At 34.9% G+C, this 12,372-nt stretch overlaps 1 long non-coding RNA gene across 7 annotated transcripts; it reads left to right on the forward strand.

The window, feature by feature from the left end:
* The first annotated feature begins 2,146 nt into the window (after nucleotides 1-2,146).
* On the forward strand, nucleotides 2,147-4,437 carry LOC113276354. Of its 7 annotated transcripts, XR_003324328.1 has the most exons (8): nucleotides 2,157-2,279; nucleotides 2,483-2,629; nucleotides 2,831-3,000; nucleotides 3,108-3,218; nucleotides 3,622-3,678; nucleotides 3,777-3,933; nucleotides 4,038-4,122; nucleotides 4,203-4,437. It is a non-coding gene; the product is annotated as an uncharacterized LOC113276354 (long non-coding RNA). The 7 variants fall into 7 exon arrangements; XR_003324326.1 differs by having other exon boundaries at nucleotides 2,147-2,629; nucleotides 2,818-3,000; XR_003324327.1 differs by having other exon boundaries at nucleotides 2,147-2,629; nucleotides 2,841-3,000.
* Nucleotides 4,438-12,372: the final 7,935 nt, after the last annotated feature.

Genomic DNA, 12,372 nt, shown 5'->3' on the forward strand with positions numbered 1-12,372 from the left:
CTTAATCAAGAAATATACCAAAGAGTTATGTCTCAATTTCTTAATACAATCTGCAATCAAACAGATAGAAATCTGTGAGCCCGATTGATATGAGAAATAACTTGGACGGTACCAAAGACCATTGCCCAAGTGCCAATCAATTACACTCCAACGAACAAGGTCGGATTTACTAATTGATTGAACTACGCACAACCTGTGATATTTCAATTATATTAATAAATATAATGCGGAAAAGAAATAACACAGACCCCAGAAGTTTTGTTAACGAGGAAACCACAAATGTAGAAAAACCCCGAGACCTAGTCCAGAGATGAACACGACACTGTATTAAGCCTATACAGACACTATCATAGTACAAGTTAACTTCGGACTAGAATGTAGTTGAGCCCTAACCAAATCTCACACCAATTAAGGTACAGTCGCGATCCTTACGCCTCGTGAACCACGCCGGATTTTGCACACTTGATTCCCTTAGCTGATCTCACCCACAACTAAGAGTTGCTATGACCCTAAGTCGAAGACTTATAAACAAATATGTCTCCCATAGATAAGTCTATTTAATAGATAAGTTTTAATGTCCACATACCTTTTGTTGGTAAAGTTCCTACAAGCTCTTCTTCGTAGATCTTCGTCTTCAATCGATGAACGCCATGAAGTCTAAATCTCAACTACACATTCTGTCATAATCCGAGACATATCTATAAGTAGACTAGAAATCAAGACTTATAGCTTTAATCAACTAAACTTGACAAACAAGCTTGAGATGAAAACGCCTGCGAGTTCGACCGAGCAATGCTTTAACAAATTTTTTATCCCATTCTCTACAATGTCAATGGAATATTTTGTGGCGGTTTTTTTAGTGATCATTGTCTTAACAAGGTTAAAAAATATCTTGGATCTTCAGAAAATGGAAGGCTAGCAACTTGTGCTAAAACCTGTCACCACATATTATTCGTGTTTATTCATCTTATAAAGTAAAAACATCCTGCTTAATCGAAGTTGGATATCGTTGGAAAACGAGAACTGCTTAAAGAAAAGATAGATATTGAAAGTAAATGCTTAATTTCCTATGATATATTTTGAGCACTGCTGCGGAAATTTCTTCAAACAACATTTACTGTCTTGAAGATACTCTTAATCACCACAATAATATTTTGATGGAGCTTCGGTCTTAACTTAATGAGATATCTTGATATCTATTTTTGGTAAATAAATAATATTGTAAACTATTTTTATCAAAACCCTAAAAGGTACCGAAAGATCAAGAATGTCTGTTTCGGATGAAAATTCTTGCTCAACAGAAGAAAATGCTTCGTGTCCGCAAGTTGTACTTGTGATGAATGCAAATTTTTTCGATGTATAAATCAAGTATTATACTCAAGAACTAGTTTTAGATCTTTTTAAAGTGTTGAAGATTATATGAGATATGTTATAGAAGATACCAAGCAAACTCTTCCTCATCAAAAGAGTGAAGAACAAGATACATTAAGAGGTTCATAATATTTTTCTTATTTTATGTCTTTTATATGAATAGACTAATCAACTATTGATTAGTGTCAATGATTGTGTAAAGTTTATTCAGACTATCAACAAACAAGAATGATAAGTTTTATTCTAAACCCTTGTTCTTTTGATAGTTAAGTTTATTCAGACTGCTTGATCTTATTTAAGATCTCTTTGCTTTCCTTTCCTTTATGAGATATACTTTAGGTTTCATTGACTATAAGTTTCGGTCTCATATTGGCATATCTTTTTATGATTGTGTGACTTTTTACTTTAGAAAATTTCGTATTCAACATGTTAAGATGCTTTATCAAATGATCATAAGAAGGTGACGGTGATTAAGTCATGTGTGAAGTCACATTAATACTAATATCCACTACACCAAATTCAGGGATTAGTAACTAGATTTCGCAACAGCTTACTTGCTGTTGCGAATTTCCTGTTGGTAATTGCTGTTGCAGAAACTTCGCAACAGTTTGAAACAGTTACAAAACTTGCAACTGTTTGACTCAGTTGCGATTCGCAACTAAAACCAGTTGTGCGCGTGCGTAAAATCAGTGCGGTTGCCTACACTTTCAACTGACTTATTAATCAGCGCATTCAGATACTTGGGAAAGCTGACTCGGGTCTATTATCTCTTTAATCATCGAACAACCTCACTTTCTCTGTCATTTTCTTCTCCTCTCTCGTTCTCCCCTGTGAGTTTTCCTCTTTCTACTACCACCACCATCATTATCATCAAGATTAATCCTTATTGTTGTCGTCGAGGAAGAAAGGTATTGTCACTACCAGCACATGAACTATTTGTCACCTTTTTTGTTTCACTTCTACGAAGTAAACCCTAGATTCAGAAATTCTTCTTCTCCTTTTGATTTTTCCCCCTCAAAATCTTTCACCCGATTTCTGATCTTAGTTCAGATTCATGCTCACCATGTCAGTATCTGGATTAATCTGATTATAAATCATTTACAAATTACAGTTTTTTGACCTAAAGAGGGAAATCAGAGTTAATCTGATTGCAAGAGTGTTTCTCTATTCTATGAATGTTTTTTGGCACGAGATTTTCCCCGAAATCGCTTCTCCTTTTTCATAAGATTTCTCTTAAAATGTTAGATGTAGAACAAAGGTATAAACCAAACCCTAGTCTTGATTTATTGTTTTTCCTTTTCAATTAGATATAACTGCAAGCTATGATTTGTTTGATTTTACTCAATAATGTCAAATTGATGATAAAGATGTCTTAACTTTGTTTTAGTTGATACAATTTGTTATGGCAGTATATTGATTTTTTCAGTAAATGAATGTGACTGGAAGATATTATGTTTAGGTTGGTTCAGAACCAGGATGAGATGATCATGTATTCATGTTAGCTAGTCAGGCTCTCTGAACCCTACAAGGAAATTGGAGAGTGTTTTGGAAGAATAATCAAGGAAGAAGGATTTGGGGTCATTGTGGAGAGGAAATACAAGCAATGTCATGCATTACTTCCCTACTCAGGTTGGACCATATTTCGACTCTTTTGTTCTTTAATTTTACCTAAATCTGTTCTCATATTCTGGATTATTGCAACTTGATCACTAACTTGTTTTAAAATCTGTTATTAGGCCTTGAACTTAACTTCAAAAGGCTCTTTAGTTTCAAGAAGGATAAAGATGGTTATTGGAAATGATTTGCTGGTAACTTGGCATCTGGAGGTGCTGTTGGTGCTTATTCAGGTGATCTACATCTTGATACACACCGTAGAACACTTGGCTAAATCCTGAATGTGATACATATATATTAATACTTCGAGTTCATCTTTTATTTTTTCTTGGAATGTTTAGGAGCTTCTTCCCATGTACCTGCATAGATCCTTATACAAAGTAGCCTACTGAAATGATCCGGATGCGTAATGAAATATTTATTAATAAGGACTCTATGAGCTATTTTAATCGCTGGTGCACATTAGAGTTATTTTATGGCAGTCTTGTTTGTGATTAATGCATATCTAGCGGGAAATACAGTAGAACAATGAGCAGGGGATATTAATATGGTGGCATATATTTTTGTAATTTGTATCATTTTTTTGTAATGAACTTTGTTTTGTATTCACGGTATTTCTGTCCTGTTTTGGAGAAGGCTTTTAGAACAATGACGAAGAAGAATGAGAAGGTTCTCTTGATGGCGACTCCCAATGTGCGTTTTCTTTTACTATATGATCCTCATATACTTCTATAAAGGCTATGGGTTTTTCTTGATGGTGATTATATGTTTGGCTGCAAATGGATTTGTAGAAAAAGGTAGGCCAGTCTCTAGTCAGGAGGTAGCTGTTACACCAAATGCAACTTGTCTCATTAGTCCCGAGTTGCTCTCCTGGACAAGAAAGTTATACAGAAGATTCTTAAAGAATGAGAGGGATATGGGAAACCCAATGAGGAACTGTTGCCAAAGGTAATATAAAGAGTGTGATCTGTGAATGGTCTCGAATTCGGTTTGGTCTCATATGATGTTGTATGAAAGAATTAGTTAGAACTCATGTATTTATGTTTTTCCAGTGAAGTTAATTGGGAAGCTACAAGACGGAACAATATTTTTAAATAGGTCCATGGGGAAGAGCTTTTCGAGTTCAAACAAATAATGGTACTGATGAGAGTCATTTTTATCTTCTTGTTGTACTATGCTTGTATAAAGATAGCTAACAAATTTGTTTCATTGATCAGATGAAGTAATTGGTGGACTTGATAAAGCTGTAATAAAAATAAAAAATGGTGAGGTGGCACTTGTGAGTCTGTGGCTATAAAACCAAGTATGCTTTTGGCTCTCCATAGTCTCGGCAAGAACTGTTGTTCCTCCTGGTTCAATCATCTCTTACTGAAGTTGGCTTGTATCTTTCGTTAACGTTGGTGGTGAAAAGACAAGGGTACCCAAATATACCTTAATATAAAACTTTTCCTACCTATAAGTCCTTTATCTGAAAGTTATTGTTTATGGACTGAGTCGAGACAATACAACTAATAGGTTCACACTTCGTGTGATCGTCTATGGATATGAGATCTAGACAATATAACAACGAAGTATGTTTACTTGATAAAAAGGTTCGGACTTAACCAAACATAATAGGATTACTTATCAAGTAAATAGGAATTAACGTTTGTTTATTTTATTTCTAATTATAATAAAAACAATTATAATTGCGGAAATAAAAAAGTAAAAGACACATCAAGATTTTGTTAACGAGGAAACCGCAAATGCAGAAAAACCTCGGGGCCTTGTCCAAAATTGAATACTCTCAGGATTAAGCCGCTATACAAAAATAAACCAACTTCGTATAGTTGAGACCAAGCAACTGAACCTATAGTTCACCTAGTTCCGTCTGTATTCCCACGCTTCCAACTTATGAATAAGTCACGTACTTGGAACAATTCCTTTGGTTCGTATTCCAAACAGTAAAGGAACAACAAATCTGTTTTGTAGCAACTTTTTTCAACCAAGTGATGTGTGTTCTGCAAAGGCTCTTCTATTTATCTCAATAAACTCATTCGTCAGGTTCTTAGATCTATCTTATTATCAACTACCAAAGGTAATTATTAAGATTTTGCAGTCAATACTTTTAATCACGAACAATTGTATTGATGCCGATCTACACAACTAATCAATTTAATCTACCACAAGGATAAACCGATTATAGTTGGATCCTCTATACTGAAACAAGTATTATACACACTAAAGATTATGAACCCAAAATCAGAAATCTTCAATATCTTCTTTGTCTTCAAATCTTCTTAGATCTTCAATAAACACCTGCAAACAACAACTTGAATCTATTGTGATCAATCACGCACAGAACGGAGTCTGTTAACAGTGGATGATCACAAGACGTCTTTAGATCTACAAACAGACTAAAGATCCCCGTCGAAACTTCATCTAGTTTGAGTGAATCATATATCAGAAGAGAAGATTCTCAAGCATAAACAAACAAGGTGCAATCAAAGTTCAACCACCGTTGGTCAATCAAATCAATCGAAAACACAAAATAAACCGCAATTATCTAGTTTCCCACCAACGGTACTAATAGAGCTTTTCAATCCCAAAGAAGACTTTAAACTGAGCGGCCGTAAGAGATTTCGCCTAATTAGGTTACTCTCCTCTCCGAATAGGAGGTTTCACCAGTAACAACACAACCAAGGAAGTTTGTTGTCACGAAGGATTAGTTTGCTCGAAATGCAAACTTTCAAGTATTTATAGACAAGGAAGTTTGGACACCAAGGAATTTCCAAAACCGAAAATATTTTCAAGATATGCAATATATTCCAAATTCGGTTTCCATAATTCATGGAAATGCTCTGTCCAAAATATTGACCAAAAATTTCTTTGGAAAATCTCCAACTAGTAAATGCACATTACTAATTCTCATTTTCCTAAAATAAAATAAAAAACTCTAAATAAAAGATTCTTAACTTATTTATGTTTCGATCCTGGGATTTTCTTCCTTCAGCTATTAAGGAATAACTTTGAACAATTAAAGATAAGCGTTACTGCACATGTTCAAAGTATGTCGACATCCTTACTTTGTAAGTCCTTATTCATACTTACTGAAAAAGTTGGGGTCTAACAACCACACCCAATATTTCGCTTGGCAATCTTTATGGACAAACTCCAATATACTTTCTAGAGAATCAACTAGATAGTTAGACTCAATCAATAGAAAAGTATATCAAAGAGTTTATATCTCAATCTCTCGATTTGATCTATACTCAAGCAAATAGAAATTTGCGAGTGTTTATCAAAGAGAGATAACTTTGATGGTACCAAAGACCATTATCCAAGTATCAATCAATTTAATTCAACAACCAAAAGATCGGATATTCTAATTGATTGAACAACGCACAACCTGTATTATTTCAATTATATAAACAAATATAATGCGGAAAAGAAATAACACAGACACCAGAAATTTTGTTAACGAGGAAACCGCAAATGCAGAAAAATCCCGGGACCTAGTCCAGATTGAACACACTGTATTAAGCCGCTACAGACACTAGCCTACTACAAATTAACTTCGGTCTGGAATGTAGTTGAACCCCAACCAATCTCACACTAATCCAAGGTACAGTTATGCTCTTACGTCTCTGATCCCAGCAGGATGCTACGTATTTGATTCCCTTAGCTGATCTCACCCATAACTAAGAGTTGCTACAACCCAAAGTCGAAAACTTTAATAAACAAATCTATATCACACAGAAAAGTCTATGATAATAGATAAATCCGTCTCCCACGAATATACCTACGAGTTTTGTTCCGTCTTTTGATAAATCAAGGTGAACAGGAACCAATCGATAATCCGGACTTATATTCCCGAAGAACAGCCTAATAATGTCAATCACCTCACAATAGTCTTAATCGACGCAGGGAAAAAAGATATTGCGGAATCAAAAACGATGAGACGAAGATGTTTGTGATTACTTTTTATCTTGCCTATCGGAGATATAAATCTCAAGCCGATTATTACAATTGTACTCGTACGATAGAAACAACAAGATCAGATCACACAACTACAAGAAAAGTAGTATCGGTCTGGCTTCACAATCCCAATGAAGTCTTTAAGTCATTAACCTGGTTTAGAAGAAGAAACCAAAGGTTAAAGGAGAATCGAGTCTAGCTTAGCACAACTAGTATCACACAGAATGTGTGGGGATTAGGTTTCCCAGTTACTAGAGTTCTCCCTTATATAGTCTTTCAAATCAGTATTTGCAATCAATGTTAGCTTAGTAACAAAAAATTCGATATTCACCGTTAGATGAAACCTGATTAGATTCAAGCTAATATTTATCAACCGTTAGATCGAAAACATAACTTGTTATATACAAATGAAATGCGCGTTCCTGGGCTTATGTAACTGTACCCAAACTTGTAAATTAGTTGGTTCAACAAGAGTTAACCAAATGGTTATCCATATGATCACTTTCATATCAACCATATTCTTCTTCACCATAACTAGTTCAAATGACTCAAATGAAATAGTTAGAGAGTTTTTCAGTTGCAAGGAAATCTTATGTACTACACAAGACACAATTGAAGCAAAAACGATTTGATTCACTTGAATCAGTTCATGAACTATATAGCCACGTTTTGCAATTGCATTCCTTAGTTAATATGAATAATTTCACAAGAATCGTTTTTAGATATAACCTACTCAAGTTCGCGGACTTAAGTTCCCGGATGGAGTTTACAAACTCCAGCAGAAATTCTCGGGTTTGATAACTTCACCAGTTCGCGGACTGAGTACGCGTACTTAGCTCATGCACTACTCCGGTTCACTTGATCAACAAAGTTCGCAAACTTCGGTTCAAGGAATAAGGACTTATACATATATGTTTCCACAACAATGCTTATATCCTCCAATGGTTATATAATCTAAACTCTCATTTCAATCAGTGAAACATTCTCGGAGGACGTTATATTGTTGTTATTCACAAACCATTTTTCGTTAGAGCAATTTTTAAAGTGATTTAAACATAACATGACTTACGTCACTAGGTAAAGATGAACTTGGCGAAAGCAAAAGCTTACTAACACATATTTCGAGAAATATATAGGCGAGATAAACTCGGCTCGAAATACCAAATGTGTATAATCTAAGTCTATATAGCAAAACGACTTTTGTCTCAAGATAGGAGATAAATAGACTTTTGAGTGATAGATAAGTTCAAGTCTCCACATACCTTTTAGTCGATGAAGATCCACCAGTTTCTTGAGTAGTCCTTCGTCTTATATGATGATTTCCATGGAGTTCTTGAGCTCAACTACACTTTCTATCCTAGTCCGAGACCTTAGTTATAGTAGACTAGAAATCAAGACTTATAGTTTTGATCACTAACATTGACAAACATGCTTGAGATAGCAACGCATGCGAGTTCGACCGAGCAATGCTCTAACAATCTCCCCCTTTGTCAATTTTAGTGACAAAACTATCAATACATATGGAATACAAAAAATATATAAATAAACTTTTGTATCTCCTATTCCACATGCCTAATCTTCAACATTACTCGAAATCTTTGTCACTTCCAAGTACTCCAATGATCCCAAAGGTTGTAAGTTTAGCATCATCGTTGTTGAAAATCCGTAGCTATAACAACGAGAAAACAAGAGTTCTCAATCATTGTTATACAATGTCATAGTATCATTACACAGCGTCAAAGTTCAATTTTATCACAACCTTAACAACAATACTATGGTGATATGTCACTCCCCCTTAGTCAATACTCCATCTCACATGGAAACCACTCACCCTTACATAATGATCCGAAAACCATATGTATTTGTAGTGTGTACTACATATTAATTCTCCCCCTTTTTGTCAATAAAATTGGCAAAGGTACAAGAACGGGATCCTAATGAAATTTCCGAAAGAGACATTTCATGACCAAAAGAAAGCATATATCATATTATTTAGATGCAATCATAAAGCCAAAGCTAAATGCATTCATCAAGGAGTCTATAAAGATAACCCCTATACTATTCCACAACCACACTCCCCACAAAGATAACCCCTATACTATTCCACATCCGCACTCCCCACAAAGATTTGGCAACTAAGCACAAGTTTAATTAAGAACTCTCCCCCATAAAATGTCATTCCCGAAAGAACAACAAGAGCGACCTTAATTTCAAAAAGGAAAGAAGGATTTCTTTGGACATAAACAAATCACATACAAGTATGAATTTGAATCCAAAATATTCAATTAAATTAACCATAAGAGAGCCCATGATTAATTTAATCAAACATGCTCAATAAGTAAACTTATGGAGACTTAAAAACACTCAATTAGATTAATCACAAGAAAACCCATAATTGATCTAATCGAAATACACAACTAAACTAATCACAAAAGTAATCAATTTAATTGGTCATGCTCGACACAAAGTATCTCATGGAACAACAACTATGTCAAAACAATGACTCAGTCGATAGAGCTCAACATAAGACACTTTATGGAACAACACAGTATGTACACAAAAATTATGGATCGGAGCTCGACCTTATACCGTGGAATAAGCAAGGACTCATTTTATTTTCCATCACCATTTTCACAATGACATTCAATAGACATAATCCTTGAACACAAAATATTTTAACCTATCTTCCATCAAAAATTGACATAATAGGCTTAACTTTTGTATTTGTTAAAAGTCATTTCATTCTTTCATCACTACATGCATATCAACTCATGAACGACTTTACTTTTGACAAAGTATGGGACAATCAAGTTCACGGACGTGAACACACATATCCCATAACAATATTGCAATATATAAAACCATAAAGATTAATACTGCAAAAATCATCTTCCAAACAAATTTAGAGTTTAAACCAATAAATCTAAAAACATGAAGATGAAAACGTTGGACATAGCTAGGTGTAATCACAATAATGGCTATTCCAAACTCTAGTTATTCTTCTAAATAAAACAAAAAAAAAATAGAAGATTTACTAGGCAATAAGACCTTTGAAGAATTCTTTATCGTCCCCGAACTCCTTGTCGTCAACAGCCATTGGAACATAAGGTTCATTAAGGTAGGATTTTATATCAATAAACCTTCTTGGTTGATGTTGTTGAACCAGGTCCTTCTGAATCTCACGAGTCTTATACACAAAAGCCTTTATTTGTTGAATCTCCTTTCGCATCTCCTTCAACACTTCAAGAACATCAGAAAACTTCTGACAATTTGAAGGAACGACTCTTGGCTTCCTCACATTCCTTCTTTTCCTTTTCAATGTTGGAGATAATGGAGATTTTTCTTTTTCCTTCATGATTGATGTCTTAACAATCATATTAGCATCTTTTCCATCAGAAGACATCATGCTTGGAGTATCCATACACGTATGGGCTTGTGAGAGGAAATCACAATTTTCTCAACAAGTAGTCTTGAGATAAAAAGAGGTTTCAGAGAAGGAAAAGGGAATGTAGGGTTTCGAAACCTTTAAACAGGTTCGCACACGACCAACTCTCAACTCTATAAAGAGTAGAATTGTCGATAATAACCCTCCTTTATTGATAGACAGGGAATTCCAAAAACTAAGAAAAGAAGAAAACCAAAACTTTTCCTAAAGCCTGAGAGGTACAAAATCTTGTCTCTTTTGATCAGGCACATGAGACAAAATTTTCAAATTAACACAATCAAGTTACATTGCAGTAAACAACAATTTGTCCACCATTTTCCTCTTGAGAGGAATCCTTTACTGTTTGGAATACGAACCAAAGGGATTGATCCAAGTACGTGACTTATTTATAAGTTGGAGGCGTGGGAATACGGACGGAACTAGGTGAACTATAGGGTTAGTTACTTGGTCTCAACTATACGAAGTTAGTGTAATTTTGTATTGCGGCTTAATCCTAAGAGTACTCAATTCTGGACTAGGTCCCTGGGTTTTTCTGCGTTTGCAATTTTCCTCGTCAACAAAATCTTGTTGTGTCATTTATTTTTATTTTCCGCTTTATAATTGTTTTATTATAATTAAAGTAAATTACACAAACGTTAATTCCTATTTACTTGATAAGCAATCCTATTGTGTTTGGTTAAGTCCAAACATTTGTATCAAGTAAACATACTTCGTAGTTGTATTGTCTCGATCTTGTATCCATAGACGATCACACGAAGTGTGAACCGATTAGTTGCATTGTCTTGACTCAGTCTATAGACAATCACTTTCGGAGAAATGACTTATAGGTAGGAAAAGTTTTAGCTTGAGGTATATTTGGGTACCCTCGCCTTTTCAATGGTATCAGAGCAGACAAACACGAAAAGATCTAACAATCTGTGTTTGGTGCGATCCAACCTATAAGAATGAACGCAAAGTATGATTCAGTTAACGTCAAGATGATAAATCCGGTCTTGAAGATAACACCTTGTGTGAATCTACTGATCAAGATGATATCTACAATGTAGACTCTGGTGATTGGCAAACTTGCCTTCAAAAAGAACTTGATGAGTTTTTGAAGATGGTGATTCAGAAATTGATCAAGATCCGAATACTCTTCACTACTAGAGGCTGTCTCTACAAAGAAACTATCTTCTTCAGATGTGATTGGACTTCTTGGTCCTCTCAGCAGAGAAAATAGAAAACTGAGAAAAATCTTTTCTGGCTTCTTTTATGGATAACAAACCTCTAGATATCTTTTTAAAGACAACAAAGAAATTCGTCACTCAAAAACCCTTGAGTTTGAGAATCTCAACAGGAAACATTTCTTGTTGAATAAAAAACTTCTTGATCCAGAAGCTTTGATTAATTCTCAATATTCAACGAGCAATGTTCAACATGAGTCTGTTTCTGTAAAAGGAAATCCTCTTGAAGATCAACTAGCTGAGGCTCTTGAAAAAATCAAGATACTATATGAAAAAGTTGTGAGGCTGAGAAGGCTTAATGATAACACAATTAACTTATCTTCCATGTTAGACGCAGGTAGATGTCATGGCGACAAACGAGGATTAGGATATGATGGGATTGATACTTCATCGATCAAAAAATAAGTAAAATTCATAAAGGCTGTCTGTCTGCCTACTCCTGAAGATCCACCAGTACAAGCTTGCTTACATGATTTACCCAAGTGATCAAGTGAGATTCCACCAGAAAAGGTCTCCGAATACAAACAAGAGAAGAGTCCAACTAATAAGCAGTATATTGACCGAATTTCTCATAAAGGTAAGCCTAAAATCTACACATCTTTCAATAAGCATTGTTTTTCTAGAGAAAAAGGTCATAACGAAAGGGAGTGTATGATTCGAAAGATGCAGAATGCTCTATCATATGTAACCGTTACGTACATCGACCTCGTCTTGTCAATTTCTTTGTCTCTCACCATCTAGTGCTTACCCCGCAACAATGTC

The sequence above is a fragment of the Papaver somniferum genome, chromosome 4 (genome assembly GCF_003573695.1).
Source record: "Papaver somniferum cultivar HN1 chromosome 4, ASM357369v1, whole genome shotgun sequence".
Lineage (NCBI taxonomy): Eukaryota > Viridiplantae > Streptophyta > Magnoliopsida > Ranunculales > Papaveraceae > Papaver > Papaver somniferum.